General features: G+C 38.4%; 1 protein-coding gene and 1 long non-coding RNA gene across 2 annotated transcripts in view; one reads left to right on the plus strand and one right to left on the minus strand.

Moving 5' to 3' along the window:
* DNM3 (dynamin 3) overlaps positions 1–21,163 on the minus strand; it is a 575,248-nt gene that overhangs the window by 41,485 nt on the left and 512,600 nt on the right. The window lies entirely within an intron of this gene.
* On the plus strand, positions 1,867–20,958 carry LOC106979848 (uncharacterized). The gene is made up of 4 exons (XR_001430990.3): positions 1,867–2,112; positions 3,337–3,440; positions 7,982–8,147; positions 18,565–20,958. It is a non-coding gene; the product is annotated as an uncharacterized LOC106979848 (long non-coding RNA).

A 21,163-nucleotide genomic window follows, 5' to 3' on the forward strand; every position in this document is an offset into this window, starting at 1 on the left:
AAATCAGACTATAACCACTACTAAACACTGATGAGATTATAATTTCAAATAATGCTTTTTATGACGAGATCAAGATGTTCCTATATAGAATAACAAGGTAACTTTAGATTGAATATGTAAATATTGTTAAGAAAACATATTACTGCATGTATTCACAATTTCCCCCCAATTTTTTTTTCCTAACCATGGCTTCAAAATTCCTAGAAATGTTATTATTAGTGAGGACTATAATATTGCCCCTGGCAATTGTTTATGTCTACTCAATCCACAGAAATTCTTTCAAATTAAAATAGGTATAATGATTTCTGAATTAAAGAGTAAAACCTCTTTGAAATTATCATCATGAAATTTCATACTACACTGGTGGCCAAAGGCATCAAAAAGAGATGTGGCAACATTATCCATCTGATTCAATACAATTTCTAGCAATATTCCATAATTGCTTATAAAATATCTGGGAATATGTATAAAATGGAAAAGGCATGATACCAATTTTTGGAGAGCTAAAAACTGAATGCACATGGCTTAAGGTAGCATCTAAAGATAGCTTTACACAACATCAAGATGATATGTGTGATTAAGATTTAAAGGGCATTAAAATAAATGAAATAATTCTGAATAATAATTCCTGCCATTTCAACAAAACTTTTTTCTGATTTAACCATAGTTTCCATATGACTGTAAGTAACACATTCTACCAAGTCTATAGAACTCCCAAATCAAAGGAACCACAAGAAAAATATCTGGATCAAACACACGTTTGTAGCATTCCTCAAATACAAGTTTAAAAAAATGTACCTGACTCTAGTAGATTACCCCAAGTTTCCAAACCACTTCCGTTTGAGCAATGATTTAGAATTGCAATTAAGACTATGAACTATGGAATCAGATGCCCTATATTCATATCTTGATTTTGTCACTAATTAGCTTTGTACTTCGGTAAAATTAAAGTTAAGAAGTTAGTCATCCTCTCTAGGCCTTAATTTCTGTTCCATGAAAGGGGGTAATATTAGCATCAAACACATTTTATAGGGCAGAGCAGGTGTAGAGACCAAATAAGGTAACATAGAAAAGGTACTTAAGCATGGTGCCTGACATACAGTTAAGTGCTCAACAGAAATTAAATGTGTAACTTGAGATAATTGATGTAAATGACATAAATGACTTACATGAGGTTACAAAATTCATAAATATGAGCTTGATTAAAAAAAATGCAGGGGTGCCTGGGTGGCTCAGTTGGTTGAATGTCTGACTCTTGATTTTGGCTCAGGTCATGATCTCACGGTTCATGAGATTGAGCCCCACATTGGACTCTGTGCTGGCAGTGTGAGACCTGCTTGGGATTCTTTCTCTCTCTCCCTTTCTCTCTGCCCCACCCCTGCTCATGCTCTCTCTCTCTCTCACAATCAATAAACATAAAAATTTTTTTAAAAATTCAAAAATTGCCCTGCAAACTCTTTCTTTGAGAGTGTTTTCTAAAACAGAGAGAGAAACTGGGCTACAATCTTACCAATAAATATTTGTCGGCTTATTAGACTAAATGCGCCAGGTCCTTCACTGCCTACCTGAGTATGAGAATCACTGACTTCCTCTCTGGAAGCCCTTTCAGCTCTAACATTCTGTGACCATAAGGAAAGAAAGGTGCACGTAAGCTTAATATAAGCAGTCAGAGCCATTCAGAAATGTCATGTGACTGGGGAGCACCTATTAACTACAAGAATTCAAGCAAACTCTTCTGGGCATGCTAGAAAAAACCAGAGCTACAATGAGCAAGGTGAGCTAGAATGGATGACTTCTGAGAATCCTTCCAAAGATTCTGTGATTCAATAATGTGTCAAAAACACAGACACAGTCACTTCTTTTAGCTCTAAAATTATCAGGCAGTCAAAGAAGATAAGTAGATCTGCTAGTCAAAAGAGAAAAACAATAGCTTTTTCTGTAATATTTCTATGAAAAGGCAAAACAATTAATGGCCAATAATTTTTAAATGTGCTCGCACACACCATCTCAACTGGTCCTCAAAAGAATCTTACAGAAATAGAAGCATATGAGGGAATAAAGGATGTGACAGAGACCACTCGGTTCCATCACTTGTTAACCCTGGGAACTTGGGTAGGTTGATTAATCTCTGTGTACTTCAGTTTTCTGTCAGATAGAGTAATAATTGTACCTATTATAATTATTTCCTCTCAAGGAGTATTGAGTGGATTAAATAAATTGCCAGTGTAGAAATTCAGAAGAGTGCCTGGCACATAATAAACACTCAATAAATGTCAGCCATTACTATTATTTTTCTTTAGGAAGAAGTAATGAAAATACAGAGAGGGGAAACGATGTGCCTAAAGATAATAAAGATAGTAAGACTGAAACAGATAGTAAGACTGAAATGTCCCCTGTGTACATTTCCTGCTCTTTATACACTACCTCACTGCTTTTGCTCATTAACAATTTCTCAGTGCAACTGAGTACTAAAAGTGAAATTAAAGAGAAAGTGAGACATTTTTAAAAATTAGAACTTTTTCTTACTCCTCCAACAGGTAATGATAGTGTTTTAACATCCAAAGAGATAAAATACAGCACTGTCCAGTAGAAATAAAGCGCAAGTCACATTTCTGTAGCCGTGTTAAAAAAAAGTAAAACAAGCAAGTGAAATGCATTTTTATAATGTTTATTTTTTTAAATATTCATTTACCTTTGAGAGAGAGAAACACATAGACAAAGCACGAGCAGGGGAAGGGGCAGGGAGAGAGGGAGACACAGAATCTGAAGCAGGTTCCAGGTTCCAAGCTGTCAGCACAGAGCTTGACGTGGGGCTCGAACTCACAAACCGCAAGATCATGATCTGAGCTGACGTTGGACACTTAACCAACGGAGACACCCAGGTGCCCCTTTTTGACATATTTAAGGGCTGAGTTGTATCCACCCCAAATTTGTTGGAATCCTAACTCCGAGTCCCTCAGAATGGGACTATATTATGAAATATGATCTTTTAAGAGGTAATTAAATTAAAATGAAACCAGTAGGGTAGGCCATAATCCACTATGACTGGTGTCCTTATTTGGACACAGGCGTACACAGAGGGAAGGCCATGTGATGACACAGAAAGAAGTTAGCCATCTACAAACCAAGGATGGAGGCCTCAGATGAAACCATCCCTGCTGATATTTTGCTTTGATCTCAGGTTTCTAGCTTCCAGAATTGTGAGAAAATAAATTTCTGTTGTTGAAACCACTTTGTGGTATTTTGTTACAGCAGCTCTAGCACACAAATGCAATATATAATTAATATAAAAGTCACTGATGTGATACATCCTTTTTTTTTTTTTTTTTGGTACAGAGTATTGAAATCAAATAGGTACTTAAAGCATATCTCAACATGGACCATCCATGCTTCAAGGGTTTAGTAACCATCTGCAGCTAGTGGCTATTGCCCTGGACAGTGTAAGTACGGAGTAGCAACATGATATTATATCTTTTATATAAAATTGTTTTTTAAGTTCTAAAAAAATACATATTTATTTTTAAAAACTTTATGAATGATTACTTAACAATCTTATTCTTAAGTTCCAATTCCACTGCTAAAACAATATTGCTGATTCATTCTGATAAAAATGTTTACATTAGATTCATATTCTCAGAATGGCTACCTGATAAATCCTATGTTTCCTAGGTAAGTGTTCAGATTTGTATTTTCCTTTGGTCTTGGCATCAAATGAGATATTGAGAGACCATAAAATGATCTCATTAATAGATTGTACAGCGAATTTTAATTTTGACTGAGATATTGTCAGTGTAAGGACAAACTTCAGTGAACATTTATGACTTTAGGATGACAAGAAGATAGAGTTATATGCTCTACAGGAATCCACCTGAAATGATGATGGTGTTGGTAGCACACGTCATTCTTCTCCCTGCACAAACGATTCTTCTAACTTACAGATTTTCCAGACCTTCAGCTGGGATCTGATATTAGCTTAATGATCATTTTGTTGCTCATGAGTATCTTAATCACAGAGACAAGATCTCCTTCTTCCCCAAATCAGATAAGTTTGCTAATAATGCATGGTTCATTGAAAAGTTTGTCAGAGGGCTAAGGATGAACTGGTATTGGGGAAAGCTTGGAGGTTTTAAAAACCGTAGGACTGTTTACGCATGTCTCAATGCACAGCCATTGAGGGCTGCTTTTAACTGGAAAAAAAAACAAATAGTTTTGAAAGCCACTACTCTTGTGACAAATCCTGTACCTTTAAGGACTATGAGTACTCACAGCCCAGTTTTGGGTTGTTTTTACTCTTCTGTATGTACTCATCTACAGGATGCATAACTCATAGTTTTATTTGGAAATGGGTAATCTTTAGGTAAAAACAGGACAGGCCTTATATAACCTAAAGGATTGTTTCTTGACTTTTGGGGTTTAGGGATGTGTTCCTGGGGATAAGACATCTTTTCAAGGGGCGCCTGGGTGGCTCAATCGGTTAAGCATCTGACTTTGACTCAGGTCATGATCTCACAGTTCATGGGTTCAAGCCCCTCGTCAGGCTCTGTACTGACAGTTCAGAGCCTGGAGCCTGCTTCGGATTCTGTGTCTCCCTCTCTCTCTGCTCCTCCTCCACTCATGCTCTCTCTCTCTCTCAAAAATAAATAAACATTAAAAAATTAAAATAAATAAAAAAGAAATTTTTTCAATCACAATGTAAACATTTTGTGTTTTTGTTTACTATATTTTTTAAAAACCATAGTAACTTATAAATATATTTCTATCATTTCACACATTGATATTTCAGTTACTATTTTTAAAATTCATTTTTATTAAAACAATTAAAAATTTTTTAAAATGTTTATTTATTATTGAGAGGCAGAGAGAGAGACAGAGCATGAGTGGGGGAGGAGCAGAGAGAGGAGGAGACACAGAATCCGAAGCAGGCTCCAGGTTCTGAGCTGTCAGCATAGAGCCCGACACGGGCTTGAACTCATGAACCATGAGATCATGACCTGAGCCAAAGTTGGACGCTTAACTGACTGAACCACCCGGGCAGGCCTTCTGTTGGTATTTCTAAAAGATAAGGACTCCTTTTCAAAAAACAACCTTAATACCATTGCCACACAAAAAATATTTAACAACAATCATTTAACATCAGTGACTACTTTTTAAGCCTTTCATTTGGGAAAATTTAAATATATGTAAAAGTAGAGAGAGTAAAGAGAATAACAGAAATTAACCTCTAGGTGCTCATTACTCAGCTTCAACAATGTGCCACATGGCTGTCCTTGCTCCCTCTATATTCCCCAACTACTCTGAGGTAAACTCCAACATCGTGTCATTTTATCTGTAAATATTTCAGTACGCATTCCTAAAAGAAACGGACCCTTAGAAAACATAACCACAATACTATTATCACACCGAAAAATATTAATCATTTCTTAACTTTACGAACATAGTTGACCCTTGAACAACACTGGTTTGAACCATGTGGGTCCATTTATACACATTTTTTTTATAAACACAGTATAGAATACTGTAAATGTATTTTCTTTTCCTTATAAATAATATTTTCTTGGGGCGCCTGGGTGGCTCAGTCGGTTAAGCGTCCGACTTCGGCTCAGGTCACGATCTCGTGGTCCGTGAGTTCGAGCCCCACGTTGGGCTCTGTGCTGACTGCTCAGAGCCTGGAGCCTGTTTCACATTCTGTGTCTCCCTCTCTCTCTGACCCTCCCCCGTTCATGCTCTGTCTCTCTCTGTCTCAAAAATAAATAAACTTCAAAAAAAATTAAAAAAAAATATTTTCTTTTGTCTACCTTACTTTGTTGTAAGAATAAAGTATATAATACACAGAACATACAAAATATGTGTTAATTGATGGTTTATACTAATGGTAAGGCTTCTATTCAACAGGTTATTAGTAGTTAAGTTTCTAAGGAGTCGAGAGTTATACTACACAGGGTACATGGTTCCCCTAAACCCCACTTTGTTCAAGGGCCAGTGTTCACAGTATACTTCCCCAACTGTCTTTGAAAAAACTGATTTAAAGTTTATGTGTTGGAACTGGAATCCAAATAAGTCCATATACTATGAGGGGTAGATACATTTCTTAGGTTTATTTTAATCTATAGGCTTCTCCTCTAACTCATTCTCTTTCTTTTTGCCTTGAAATCTATTGTTTTTGTTCAAAAAGGCGGGAGGAGTGGGAGTAGGTCATTTGTCCTGTAGATTCCACCCAACTTCCCGGTTTGGATTTGACATATTTAACCCACCTGGATATCATTTCATGGGTTCTTCTACCGCCTGTATTTCCTATAATGTGGTACTTCGATCTCTAGACTCAATTATTACTTTTTTAAAAAGTTTTTTTAATGTTTATTTATTTTTGAGAGAGACAGAGTATGAGTGGGGGGAGGGGAGAGAGAGAGAGGGAGACACAGAATCAGAAACAGGCTCCAGGCTCTGAGCTGTCAGCATAGAGCCTGATGCAGGGCTTGAACTCACGAGCCATGAGATGATGACCTGAGCTGAAGTCGGACGCTTAACTGACTGAGCCACTCAGGCACCCCTACTCAATTATTACTTTTTAAGTGACTCTTTTTGAGTTAGGGAGAGGCAACTACATCAAAATTGATATGCAGACTAGATACTAATATTGTAGAGTAGAAAATGAGCCCCTTATACACAGCATAAACACTATTTCCTGTTGTCCTCTTTGTAGAGTATTTATCTTGGTCTAAACTGGTTTATTAAATAGATAATTGTTACACTTAATCTATGCTATATATTAAGCATACAACATAGGATGAGAAATGTACTAGGTGCCCTGAGAAGTTAAAGGGAGGAACACAACACAATTTGTTCTCTTAAGAAGTTTACCATCTATTTGGGGAGGAGCAGATTAACAGGCAGGACACAAGGTGTCCTAATCACAGCGTGCAATAAATGCTAAGTGCTATGATAAAGCCTCTTAGTGTAATCAGTTTTCCAAGAAAAGAGTGATTATTCTAGAGTTTTCAGGAGCCAGACAGAGAGAAAGCATGTGAGACTTGGCCTGGTTGTATTGGGACATGCAGACATCCAGAAGACATGCAGGCAAGAGGAACAAAAGGAATGGAGGTAGACATTAGCTTGATATATTTGGGGAAATATTTGGGAGTGCATGGTAAAAGCATGTTGAGTGGAAGGAGACATATTTGAATTGTGAAATGAGTGGCCTGTTGTGGAGAGTTCAAGTTAGGCCAGAGAGAGGAGATGCGACATGGTGGGCATGCAATGTCACCAGAAAGGGTATGATCAAATGGTGTTTTAGGAAGATTACTATGGCGGCTGTTTTCAGGCTACATTTATGTAAGGAGGGAAGGACTGGAAGCAGGGAGGCCAATTACGGTCTACGGTAGAAATAGCATGTATATATCCAGGTACCTGGTCACAAAATGTTTCTTATAGGGGAGGAAAGACATGTGTTTAACATGAAGTTAAAAAAGGGAGCCAGTAGACAAAAGGTGAAAGATACCAGAGAAGGCAGTTGTATACATGAGATTTTAGATGGTGTCAAAAGCAAATGAGATTTAGTGTATTGGTAAAGGAGGAATATTTAGGAAGATCTTCTTTCTATATCATATTCCAGCTATATCTAGCCATTCACTATTTCCAGATCAAACCACGCACACCACAACCTGGCGCCTTTGGCCATGCTGCCCCTTGAATGTGAATGCCCTTTTGCCTAAAAATCTGACTGCTAAAATCTTTCTATTATTCAAGGTCTGGCCTATATGTCACCGCCTGTGTGATACAACCTTCCCTAGAGAAATTAATTAAAATTGATCTCTCCTTCCTACATATTCATAGCTTATTTAAATGTTTTTCTTAAAAATTTACATTTTTCCCCCATGAATATTATTGATTGCTTTCTACTAGGCTTTTTCCACTGTATTTTAATGCACTGCAGTTACTATTCTACGGTGCTCGATAAATGAAAGTGGCATCTTTCTTCTTGAAGGCTTAAGGGAAGGCCAAGAAGAGAATGGGGAAGAATGAAGATAAGGGTATTGGCAGCTTCATCCGGTTCACCTCAGTGCTCTCCCAGAGAAAGAGGCGACATGCCTGCCTAGAAGGAAAGTGAGGGATGGATGTGAAGGGAAGATCGGATTTGGAGCAGGTGCCAGGTGAGTCAAAAAGAGGTAAGAGGAGGAAAAGTTCCTTTAAATGTTGGGTACCATAAATTTGCAAGGACCAGGTTTTTGCAGCAAATTTTCTTTTAGGAGTTCATAGTTGGAAGGACAGAGAAAGAAGACAGCATAAAGACCAGTCCACAATGCCTGGTGCAGTGAGCGTTACCATATTCAGTAACAAACATTTAACATGGGAGAGTGGGGGTGTGGCACAATGATGCCTCAGAGGACACTGAGATGATGAGCCGGCGTTCAGGTTGAGGAAAGAAACTAACACAAGCTGTCAGGCCAGGTTCTCAGTTCGGTTGCCAAGAATAGCCTGGTATGATTTTGAAGGATACTGATGCCTGGGCCCGGCCCACAGAGACTGTGATTTAATTGATCTGGGCTGAGGCCTGGAGCATCTGTGTTTTTAAAAGTGTCCCCAGGTGAGCAACCCTGCAGTAAGGAGATACAGATGGGGAAAAGCAGAGGGGTTAGGGGACTGAAGGTTCTACTGAGGATAGAGTACAGGATGAAGTAAAAATGCTATTTATGGTCTCAGGTCTGAAAATTCCCAGGAAAAAGAAGGATCTGACTTTACATAAAAGAAAGTATCTATGTTTTAGGATCCAAATGTGATCTCAGCTAGTTTCCACTGGACAGACGTCATTATTCCCTGACAGTCATAATTGGCACTGTGGTAGGCAGATGGTTGAACGGTAAAAGAAACTTTACAAAAGAAAAAGTTATTTCAAAAAGAAAGTTGCTTACCCACAACAGACTTGCAGGGTCTTTCTGAGGCCAAGTGCGACAGAGGAGAGACAAGTGCCGAGAGGACACAGGATGCTCAGGAAATCTCATCTTGGCCAGACCCAAGGTCAGTCATTTCAGCTGATCACAAGAGACCTCCTGTGGGAGGCCTTGGAGCACCTCTCTGACTCCAACTGTAAAAATCAGGCTTAGCCCTGGTTTTCTTAGTAGCCATTTATGGCTCTCATTCATAAATTTGGCTAAGAGGTTTTTGAATTCATTTACATTTCCTGCCAGCACCACCTTTTGGGACCAAAGAGCTCCATAAGTTTATAACCTGCTGTGTGAAGTAGATTTCCTTTCATTTTCCCTAAACTTACTTCACTGTGTTTTAAAGAGTGCCCTCCTTGTCCTAAAAAGAAAAAGTAAACAGGATTATAAGATGAGGACAGATTGGCTGAAGTAAGCAGGGCAGAAAAAGAGCTAGGTGTTATAAGGAACCACAGACTACCTTAAATCTGAAGTATAGTTTTAAAAGACAAACATGGCTGGAATGCGTGACCAAGAGGGGAGCTGAGTGTGCCACACAATGGCTCCATTGTTCTCAGAACCCCCTAGACCCTTCCAGGGGCTCTGCATCCTGTTTGGGGCACCACAGCTCAAATGAAAGGGAGAACTTGAATGTTTAGCAGATATCAATAATACTGATTAAATCACTGGAAAAGAAAGAAAAATTCAACAAATGTGGATTTTTCTGGTTAGAGAAAAGAAAACTGTTCCATACAAATGGATCTAGGATATGACGTATAAAATGGAAAATAGTTGTTCTACATTTGAGTTAAAACAAAGAGAAGGAACCGGCACGCATCAGATGGTCGTTCAGCTTTGCCATGAGAAGGAAGCTCCCGACACTGGCAGTTATATGTAGGACTGAGAAAACTATGCATTTCTTAAAAATTCCTATTTCCAGAATGATTTGGGGCTCATCTTGTCTTTGCACTTGCCTCAACGGATTTTAAAGACAGCTAACTGAGTTATTTACCTAAGATGCTTAGGAAATAAGCACCTTAGAAAATAAAGAAATTTGTGGTTAAAATATTAATATTTGTAATTTTTGGAACTATAAGGAAACAATAAGTATTTAAAAAACATATTAATTTTAGTGGGCGGAATAGTAAACCAAACTATCTGTTGCATTTTTTCCTCCAAGGTCTTAGTACGAAGTTGATTAAAGGAAAGTTTTGTGTTTTAATGGAAAATAGGGCAAAGGTTATGTGTAACAGGAATCCAGTCATGTAAAGCTTGCAGAACGCAGGTTAGGCTCATAAAACTGCTCATTAAAATGCTCTGTTCTGAAGCAAAAGCAAATAAATGAGCTCAAGGAAAAGAGCCACAGAAATCATCTAGAAATATTTCCATGAAAGACTGTGAAAATAGTCCTCCCTAGTCATAAGAAATGTTCAGTTATTGCTTATACAAATAGCCACACTTAAAAGACTTTTAAATACCTTCCCTGCAATGCTGGTTTTGACCTTCTGCCAAGAGCTACTTAGTGTTTTTTTTTTTAATTTTCTGAATAGACCATATGATGAGCAAAAAATAAAAAGGCACACACACCAGAAGTTTTAAAAACAGCATTAACAGAATAGTTTAGTTATTAACCCCACCCCCAAATTCTGGTTTAAATTTAGCAAATTTACAAGTTCTACCCTGGTTTAAAACCCCAATCCCAAATTATAGAAATGAAGACCAAAAGAATCTTGAAGATTTACAGAGTTAGAATTCTCTACAGATCATTATCTTCTAGTACAGAAAACGTAGATGGAGGAATTTAAATTAATAATGGTAATGTCTTGCCGGCAGAATAATGAGCAGCAAGAGAACTTCTAAGAAGGCAGTTAGCCCCAGAGCAATTCAGACAGACCGTGCTTACACAACGGCTGGCTGGTCTGTAAGGCCTCAAGCCAAAAACAACACCGACTGCCAGCAGTGCCCATCACTTACAGAGGGAACGGCACAACTTGATGCTGATGAAGTGTGTGTCGGGGTGGGGGGTGGGGTGTCCAGACACGTATCTTATTTTTAATGTAAATTCGGTGATGCCCTCTTCCCTGTGAGTCACAGAGGGGCGACCTGGTGCAATCCCAGCATGTCAAGCGATCAACCGGAAGGAGGCCAGCTTACCGAAAACAAAACCGCTCCAGAAAGCAGCATCAGTAGTGAGGCATGTGGTCTGAATTCACACCCTACTGCTCTATCTGTGGCTTTTCCTTGCACTATTTCCATAGCCTGTTGCTCCCAGGAGGGAGTCAACAACAGCATGGATGTTCTGCCCACTCATTTTCTGTTTTTGTTTTTTGTTTTTGTTTTTTTGAAGTAGAAGGAATTACCAATGGCAATACTCTTTTTTTCACTCCAATCTATCTTAAGAAAAGCAGTCTGCAGCTCACTGGTGAGACAAGACGCATCAAACAGAGAGATTCCTTTTAAAAAGCAAGGCTGGATTGCAACAGGCTTCCTGCCAACATTCAATCAGGTTTTGTTGTCCTCCTCGCTGCCGCTGCGCCTTTTCACTTTGGTGGGGAGGGAGCTGACTGAGAAATAAAAATACAGAACTATTTTACGCAGCTAAACCAACTCTCACATCCTGTGAGATAGCCTAGACATTTGATAAACACATCTTGGCAACAACAGCTCATCTCTTCAGAGTTAGCTATGAAAAGGGTATTTCCTAATTCACCCCACGCTAAACAAAATCATCTGCTGTCTTTTTTTCCCACTGGCCTCTAACATACCTTATTCTGGAATGACGCTTTCCTTTGCTTGGGTAGATTTTGAAAATCAGCATTATCCTTTCCACGGTGGTAGTTTACATTTTACCTACACACACACACACACACACACACACACACACACACACACACACACACATTCATTCTTGCACAAGTTAGCAAGATTTAAAGCCTCTCATTTTTTATTCTTGAAACCCCGAAAGGGAAACTGTTCTTCATGTGCCAAGGAATACAGCCATTCATTATTTTTTCTTCCTTTCTCCCTGTATATCCTCCCAATAGGATTAAAAGCAGTCTGGGGAGTGGAGTATGGAGGTAGAGGGAGAGGGGGTGGGAGGGAGGCACTTTAATAGCCTCTACTACACGGATTCAACACAGTAGGGACCTTGTGCTTCAGACTCCAACTGTTTCCTTCCTTTTAAGCCTTGCACTTGGCCCTCTTCTACTGAAGCCATACACTGGTATCTCTGGACAGAGGAGGTAACTAATAAATGGCCTTTCTGAGAATGAGGGAGGATGGAGAGGCCTAGGAAAACTATCACAACCCTATCTTTGATTTTTTAAAATAAATTTCATCTTGAAAGAATTTGTTTTACAAAAAGGTTGCAAAACTAATACAAAGAATTCCTGTATACTCTTGACCCAGATTCCTTAAACGTTAACATCGTCTGAAACCACACAATCATAGTCAGTCAGGAAATTTTGAAAAGTATTGGCCAGTTATTTTATGGTGTCTCTCAGTTCGAGTTTATCTGATGTTTCCTCATAATTAAACTTAGGTTATGCATTTTTTTCCCTACTAAAGCCACATAAATGATGTATCCTTCTCAATGCATTACATCAGGAGACACGTGATATCAGTCTGTCCTGTTGCTAGTGATGGTTAAGATGGTGTATACCAGGTTTCTCCATTGTAACATTTCTATTCTTTTCCTTTCTAGAATTAAGAAGTATTATTTGCATGCTACTTCGAGAGTATGTAACTATCCTGTTTCTCATCATACTTTCACCTACTAATGTTAGCATCCATTGATGAGTCTTGAGAGAAACAATTACTACTACGGTGTTTTGCAAATGGGGATTTTCTAGCTTCTCTTCTAATAGTATCACTTGGAATTATATGTAAGGAAGAGCTTTCCCTTCTTCATTTAGTTATTCAGTTATTGATTTACAGAAGTATAGTTTCTTATTTTATTCTATGGGTTATAATCCATTACGGTCATAATTTTTGTTGCCGACATTGTCCCAGATTTAGTCACTAGAAGCCTCCCTCAAGTTGTCTCCTGTATCCTTAAATATGTTCCCATCATTTTTTCTTTACTTTCTGACAACATAAGGTATTCTGCGGTCTTTTTGTACTTTCTCCAGTCCTGAATTTCTCCAAGAAGCTGTCAGTTCCTTTAATGGGAAAATAGGATAGGGGTGCCTGGGTGGCTTAGTCGGTTAAGTGTCCGATCAGGTCATGATCTCGCAGTCCATGAGTTCAAGCCCCACTTTGGGCTCTATTCTTACAGCTTGGAGTCTGGAGCCTGCTTCAGATTCTGTGTCTCCCTCTCTCTCTCTGCCCCTCTCCGCTCATGCTCTGTCTCCTCTCTCTCAAAAATAAACAAACATTGAAAAAAAATTTTTTTAATAGTATAAAATAATTCTACCTTTGCTTGTCAGTCAGAGTGGTCCATAAGTCTCCTAGTGGTAAAAAGTCACCACCATGTGGGTTGGGAGAAACAAAGGCTCTGAACCTCCAGTGTTTTGGGGGATAAAATTTTCACAACTATAAACTGCAATAAAATATGTCTTTCCCACTTCACCCTAAATTGGAAATCCCTGGTAAATAATAGAACTCACATAACTGAATGCTCAGGATCAACAAGATATATATTTTTTGAAATCGGAAGTATTGTGAGATTGTGATTTATAATAAAAAAATATACGTTTGGTCTTGGTCTTGTTCTTGGCACAGAGCTCCCAAAACCCTTAGAATTTTCTAAGTGATAAGAGTCAGACACAAAAGTGTCCTTTGTTATTGACAACAAGCCCCTTCAACCACACCTGTGTTTATATTAATGAGAAGGCCTTTGGAAAGCACCTAAGGATGGGGGCTGGTTACCAGTGGAACCAACCGTGATTGATTACAGTGTTGGAACTTTCAGCTTCATCCTCCTCACCTCTGGGGAAGTGGGGGGTGCTGGAGATTGTGTTCATCGCCAATAGCCAACGGCCAATGATTTAATCAATTGTGCCTCTGTAATGAAACCTCCATAAAAAAAGGGGGTGGGGTTTGGAGACTTTCCAGGTTGGTGAATACGTGCAGGTACTGGGAAAGGGGCATGCCCAGAGAGGGCAAGGAAACTTGGTGTCCTCCCACATACCTTGCCCTGTGCATGTCTTCCATCTGGCTACTCCTGAGTTAAGTCCTTTTACAGTAAACCACTAATCTAGTAAGTAAACTGTTTTCTGAGTTATCTGAGCTGCTCTAGCAAATTATCAAACCATAACAGGGGGTTGTAGGGACTTCTGAATTATTTGGCAGGTTGGTCAGAAGCACAGGTGACAACCTGAACTTTTGATTGGTGTCTGAAGTTGGGTGAGAGAGTGGAGCACTCTTAGGGAACCGAACCCTTAATCTGTGAGGTCTGACGTGCCATCTTCTGGTAGGTAGTGTCAGAATTGAGTTAAATTGTAGGACCAATCTGGTGTCACAGAATTGCTTAATGGGTGAAAAATGCACACATCTAGTTTCAGATGCAGTGATGTGCAGCAGAGTTGTGTGAGAGTAGAGAACGTGCACAGAGGAGTGTGTTTTCTTCTTAGAGATACTTATGGATATTTCATTGTAAACTAAAAACCCACCCCAACTTTTGTTATGCTTACCACGGTATAATTTGGAGTAAAACAAGTAAATCTTTTACTAAAGTGCTTTAACATTGTTTTTCTGATTGTTTTACAAGGCACAGGTGAACAAAAGACAATTAAAACTAAGTGGTAATATAATTAAGTACATAATAAACTGTTTAGTTTTGTGGGGAAATAAAACTCACTATTCACATGGCTTTTAATTACCAGACATTATTATTATTGTTGTTTTCATGTTGGCTTAGATTTACCTAAATGTTTATCCATTTCTTTGTCCATATTTTCTTTTTTTTAACAGTTAGTTATTTTTGACAGAGAGAAAGTATATGTGAGCGAGTGAGTAGGGGAAGGGCAGAGACAGAGGAGAGAATCCCAAGTAGAGAAAGGGAGGGAGAGAGAATACCAAACAGGTTCCACACCATCAGTGCAGAACCCAACGCAGGGCTCGAATCCATGAATCGTGAGATCATGATCTGAGCTGAAATCAAGAGTTGGACACTTAACTGACTGAGTCACCCAGGCACCCCATTTTGTCCATATTTCTTATGGATCATTATCCTTCTTCCTAAAATACTTCTTTAAGAAGTTCTTTTTGTGTGCATCTGTTGGTGGTAAATGCTGTTTTGTTGTTTAAAATGTCTTTATTATACCCTCACTTTAAAATAATGCTTTAATTAGGTCATTCAATTCTAGGTTAACAATATTCTTCTCTCTATACTTTGAAAATTATTCCATTATTTCTGGTTTCCATTGTTGCTCTTAAGAAGCCTTAATTTTTGTTCCCTGGAAGTTTATCTCTCCTTTTTCTCTGGATGCTTTTAAGATCGTCTCTTTGTCTTTGGTGTTTGGCAGTTTCATTACAACGTATAGCTGTATGTTATCTGTGGTTTTCCTAGATCTTGGAATTCATGACTTATATCAATTTTGGAAAAATTTTAGTTACTCTCCCATTCTCTTCTAGAATGATGATTAAACATGTGTTAGACTTTCTCATGCTATCTTTCATGTCTCATATCTTTCCTATCTCTCTGTCTCTCTATGCTGCGTTCTGGGTGATTTATTCAGTTATGCAGCCAGTCGTGTGTAGGAACTAGCATGTGCCAGCATATGGGAACCAACTGACAGTATATATTCCCAATTCTGCATTCACTATCATCACACTGGTGATTTAAATTGGCCATTGTAGGAGTAGATACAGAATAGAAACTGGCAATGTTAAATTACAGGGACTTTTTTCTACTTCCCTGGATAAATAATTATTAAACATTTATCAGCATGCTACTGTATACAATCTATTTCACTTAGTCTCTCTTGAGCTGTTTAATCTATTTGTGAAGTTTTAACTTCAATCACCATTTTTCATTTCTAAAAGTTCTATTTGGTTCTTCAAAAAATATACATTGTCTTTTTTTAAATTTTTTTAAACGTTTTATTTATTTTTGAGACAGAGAGAGAGCATGAACAGGGGAGGGTCATAGAAAGAGGGAGACACAGAATTTGAAACAGCCTCCAGGCTCTGAGCTGTTAGCACAGAGCCTGACGCGGGGCTCGAACTCCCGGACCGCGAGATCATGACCTGAGCCGAGATCGGATGCTTAACCGACTGAGCCACCCAGGCGCCCCTACATTGTCTTTTTTTAAAAGTTGTTCCTTTCTGAAGTTTGTGATTTGCTCTATTTAAACATTTAAACATAATCCAAACTCTTTTCTATTGTTTTTTATTCTCTCTTATTTTAATAGATTTTTTAAAGTTTATTTATTTTGAGAAAGAGCATAGGAGGGGCAGAGAGGGAGAGGGAGAGGGAGGGAAAGGGAGGGACAGAGAGAGGGAGAGAGTGAGGGAGAGAGAGAATCTCAGGCAGGCTCCGTGCTTCAGCACAGAGCCCAATGTGGGGCTTGAACTCATGAACCGTGAGATTATTACCTGAGCTGAAGTCAAACACTTAACCGACTAGGCCACCCAGGCACTCCAATTTGTTATTCTCTTGACTCACTCATGATGGTTTCTTTTTCTCTTTTGTCTTGCCTTGTTTTTTTTTTCTTTTCTTTTCTTCCCTTCTTTCTTTTTTCTTCCTTCCTTCCTCCCTTCCTCCCTTCCTCCCTTCCTTCCTCCCTTCCTTCCTTCCTTCCTTCCTTCCTTCCTTCCTTCCTTCCTTCCTTCCTTCCTTCTGAGTACTTTTAAATGCTGGATTGTGTATTTAGGTTCAACTGGGCTTTATTTGTGTGAATCCTATTAGGACTGGTGTGAGGCTGTGTACCTTCAGAGAGTATTTATGTTTCTGTGGGCTCCCAGAATGGCTTCCACCCAGGGCCACTTTATGTTAATATCTCAGTTTTCATTCTGCTTGACCACGTAAGTGGTACAAACTTGACCCCCAAATCATACGGATTCTCTAACAATGGATTCTCAAAGAGGTTTGTTTACCCAGAATTTAGGGTGAGATAAATAACTTTGTTTTCTTCCATTCCTGGCAGATAGATTCTTCTAGCAGGGGTATATCTTGGAGGGTCCTGCTTACTGCAGAAGCCTTGGTTTCAATTTTCCAACTTGTTCTGGCTGACGTCTTTTCCCCTATCCCCATACGACTGTGTAAACCCAAAAGCTCTTGAGTACAGTGATGGCAAACACCCCAAGGACAGCTGTGGCCTCACCATAGTCTTAACCCTCTACTTTCCTGTTCCCTCTTTATTTTGGCCACCACAGTGTTTTCTCATCTTTCTTGTGCGCTCAATTAGAAATTTAAAAGAGCACTTCTCACACTGTCCTCAAAATTTCTAGATGTTTTGAAGTCAAGACAGCTAGTCTAAAAACTGCTGAAATCAAAGTCTGCATGCCTGTAAAAAAGATCCTTTCCTAAGCTTAGAACAATTTAGAATTATAAAGATTTGAGAACTCTGATTGGTGCTAAGTCTTTTCTTTTACTTCAAAATATTCTATAGCAAAACATTTATATCCCACAGACAGACACACACACACCCATCGACACACTATACATTAAGTACTACGATGTGCTGACACTATTATTAGCTATTCAGAATAGCTACTGAGCCTTGCAAAACACTTTGTAAACCATGAATAAATGAAATCAGAGGTTGATACTCAGAGGAATTTACATCCTAACCACCATTTTTTTTTTTTTTGCCAAATTTTACTTGGGTTCCAAGTACTTTAGACCCCTAGGATTCATTTGATGCTAGTAACAATCCTTTGTACTATTCCTATGAATATGAACATACACTTTGTATAGAGTAGAGGTATACAATTTTCAAATTGTTTTACTTATATAATTGGTTTTGAGTTTTTTTTTTTTTTTTGAGAGAGAGAGAAGAGAGAGAGAGAGAATCCTAAGCAGGCTCCACACTCAGCACAAAGCCTGACGTGAGGCTTAATCTTGCAACCCTGAGATCATGACCTGAGCTGAAAGCAAGAGTTGGACACTTAACCAAGTGAGCCACCCAGGCACCCCAAGGTTTTGAGTTTTCACATAGACAGACTTAGATTTATTTCCTTTTCCAGAAACCAAGAGTCAAAACAGATGCATGATTTTTTCCAAGGCCATACAATAGAAGTTGAAGAGGTAGAATAGAAAGTCAGTTTTCAAAGCTCTAAGTTCAGTGTGATCAGCACAGATCAATCAGAAAAACTGGGGCATTTCCCCATCTCTATGGGGAAGAAAATCCTATTGGAACAGAGGACTCCGGGACTAGGTCGGGGGGCCACATGGATATACATTTGTAAAACATGGTTCCATTTTAGTTCAGTTTTAATCGTTTATATGTTTTTGAGGTGTTTTTTTTTCTCCCCTGAGGTAACCCTCAGGAATGCTATAGTGATTTAGGAAATGTTTAGTTCAAAGAAGTTCTACAACAGAGATACTGGTACAGAGGACTGGTATGCTAATGGCCTGCTCATTCCCTGCCTTTCTATTTCCAATTAACATTCACATAAAAAAATCAGTAGTTCACTCATTAAAATGACTTTTTCATTTTGAATGCAATAACAATTTTCAGACACTGTCTCTGTACCTTCACAGGCAAATCCTTACAAACCAGTAAACTGGGACTCTTCATGAATTCTTGCACTCTCAGTGAGATTTGTAGTGACAGTTTTCGGTTCAAAAGTGCATTCTTGTAACTAGACTACATGGGATCATCCAGTGGAATGAAGTCCAGTATCACATACACAGCTGTACTCTGAGAAGTAATTTTAGACGTCAAGATAATGTATGTCGAAGCTGTGCAAAACCACAACCCACCAGTGGATCACGATGCCTTTTGGCAAATGCTGTTTATTGTGTTAGTCTCTGGCTGTACAATGATCTGGAAAGCTGAACGACTGGAATTTGTCACTTAAGCCATTCATCCTCAGCTGCCAAGAGGTGGGCACATTCTGACCTCTGGAATTAAAGTTGGGCAGAGTTCCATACACTATCCTACTAAGAATGTGGTCACTATAGCTCCAATAAAGACATCCTGTTTCAGCAATACGGTGTAAAGAAAACTTCACAACTATCAAATGGTTTGGATGTTTTCCATTCATTTTTAGTTGGTAGACGTCCATTTTCTTTTTACTTATGTCTAAACTAATTGTGTGTCTTGATATTACATTTTTTTCTATAGCTCTAACCTAAAAACAGCTGAAGTTATTTTCCTGAATACACATAAAAACTCCTGAGCTGAGACCTGATATATCAAGTTTCAGCCTGAAGAATTTTTTTGAGCCGATGGTTTATGCTGAAAACGCTGACAGATGTCGAACAGCCTCAGCAAAGCAATCTTTAAGGGAGTTCTGGGCAACAGCCCATGTGGCTGCTTTGAAAGTGCTAAATTCTTGTTGCTAAATAATTTTATTTAAAAAAAATCCTATGATTTATTATATTAATATTTTAACAGATATTTGGAGAAAGCCATCAATTAATTACTCTGTCGCTAACTTTTGGAACTTGTTAGTTCTTATTTTGCATTTTCTTTGGGCACAAGAAATTCTATATTCATCATTCTAAAGGGCCAGATAAGAGCCAGGCTTCAGAAATTATGACCTTTAAAGCATAAAGTAGATACAGAAAATTTTAAAACTGCTGCAAGAAGTCCCCGAAACCAAGAGAATCTAGATGGTAAACATCTGCTAAATTTGTGGCAGTGATTTTTCTTTCCTGGTATTTTAAAATATGAGTCAGAGGACTCAAACTACAAACTACATACGTCTGATCAGAAGCAACTGAATGTTTATAAGTATTCTACAGGGGGTTCGGACTGTCCCAGGAGGGTAATATTTTAAAGGACATCAGTGGATGCAAATGAATCTCAGCCATAAGAAGGAAGAAGAGGTGAATAGTACTTTTGTCTCTGGGAGACTTGGAATTTCAGACAGGCTCCATTTTGGAGAATTCTATTTAGCTTGCCTGCATTTGCTGATGTTGTTTCAGTTGGGAATGGGAGAATGATATTCCTTATCCCTGCATCCTGAACTGTTCAGCAGTGTTATGCTATGCTGTTAACAGCTGGCAAGTTCCATGGATATGCAGATGGAAGAGTTCCCGCTGATATAAAAAGATCTTATGAATTGTGTCTTGTGTAAAAGAGAGCAAAATCCTTTTTACAAAGTAAGTATAACATGAGTAAGAACGGCAGTTTTTTTCTTCCCCTGTTGGTCTCTAGCCAACTCTCGTCTCTGACAGTCTAATACATAATCTAGACACTTTACTGCATTGCTGTGCTCCTTGGAAAACTGTTTTTACATTTTTTTTCTCCAAAGCTAAGCACTTCCTTTCTTCCTTTCTAGTTACGCCATGGTAGTTAGCAATCTTCTAAATGTCTGAATGCTGCATAAATAATTAAGTGGCACAGAATGTGTTGTTTTGCAAAGTAAAAAAAAATCCACCCATCTAGATTCATGAGCATATTAAGTCATTAGCAAGAGGAATATTCCACCTACAAGAAATACACTAATGAGATAAAATGGAAGGGTGTGAAAAATGTGAGCAACTTTACAATGTTACCACCATACCAGAAAGCCCTAAGAATGGAAAGGCCAAGTCAATGGCCACTCAACATGCAGAAGAAAAAAGATATTCTATAACAGCTTTTATTTATCTTCTTTGTTTGAAAAAAAATGATGGAGTGATTATTTGTAATGTAAAATATAAAAATATCCACTAGGGTTATCATTTGGACCATCTGAGAAAACAACAGGCCTTTTTATTTTCAGAAATCTATACCAATTTAGCATTTTGTATGTATCATGTACATGCATCACCCGATGTACATGTTTACTGATTTAGTACAGTGTTTTTTTTTTTGCCTCTTCTCCTCTCTCTTCTGGCCTCAGGACAAGTTGTCTACATACATGTGGATTTGGTGCTTTGTGTTTCTAACTGCTGACACTATAGTACTCCTCTTAACATATCACTCTACCATTAAAATGATTGTGCATAATCACTTAATTCAGTATAATAAATCCTGAATGCAGAAATACTCTTTGGCCAAAATGCCCTAAATCACATGTGTATTCTTTTTTTTTTAAATTTATTTTCTAATGTTTATTCTATTTTTGAAAGAGAGAGAGAGAGAGAGAGAAGGCACGCACACGCATGAGTGGGGTAGGGGCAGAGAGAGAGGGAGACACAGAATCTG

This window comes from Acinonyx jubatus, chromosome E4, assembly GCF_027475565.1.
Source record: "Acinonyx jubatus isolate Ajub_Pintada_27869175 chromosome E4, VMU_Ajub_asm_v1.0, whole genome shotgun sequence".
Taxonomy (NCBI): domain Eukaryota; kingdom Metazoa; phylum Chordata; class Mammalia; order Carnivora; family Felidae; genus Acinonyx; species Acinonyx jubatus.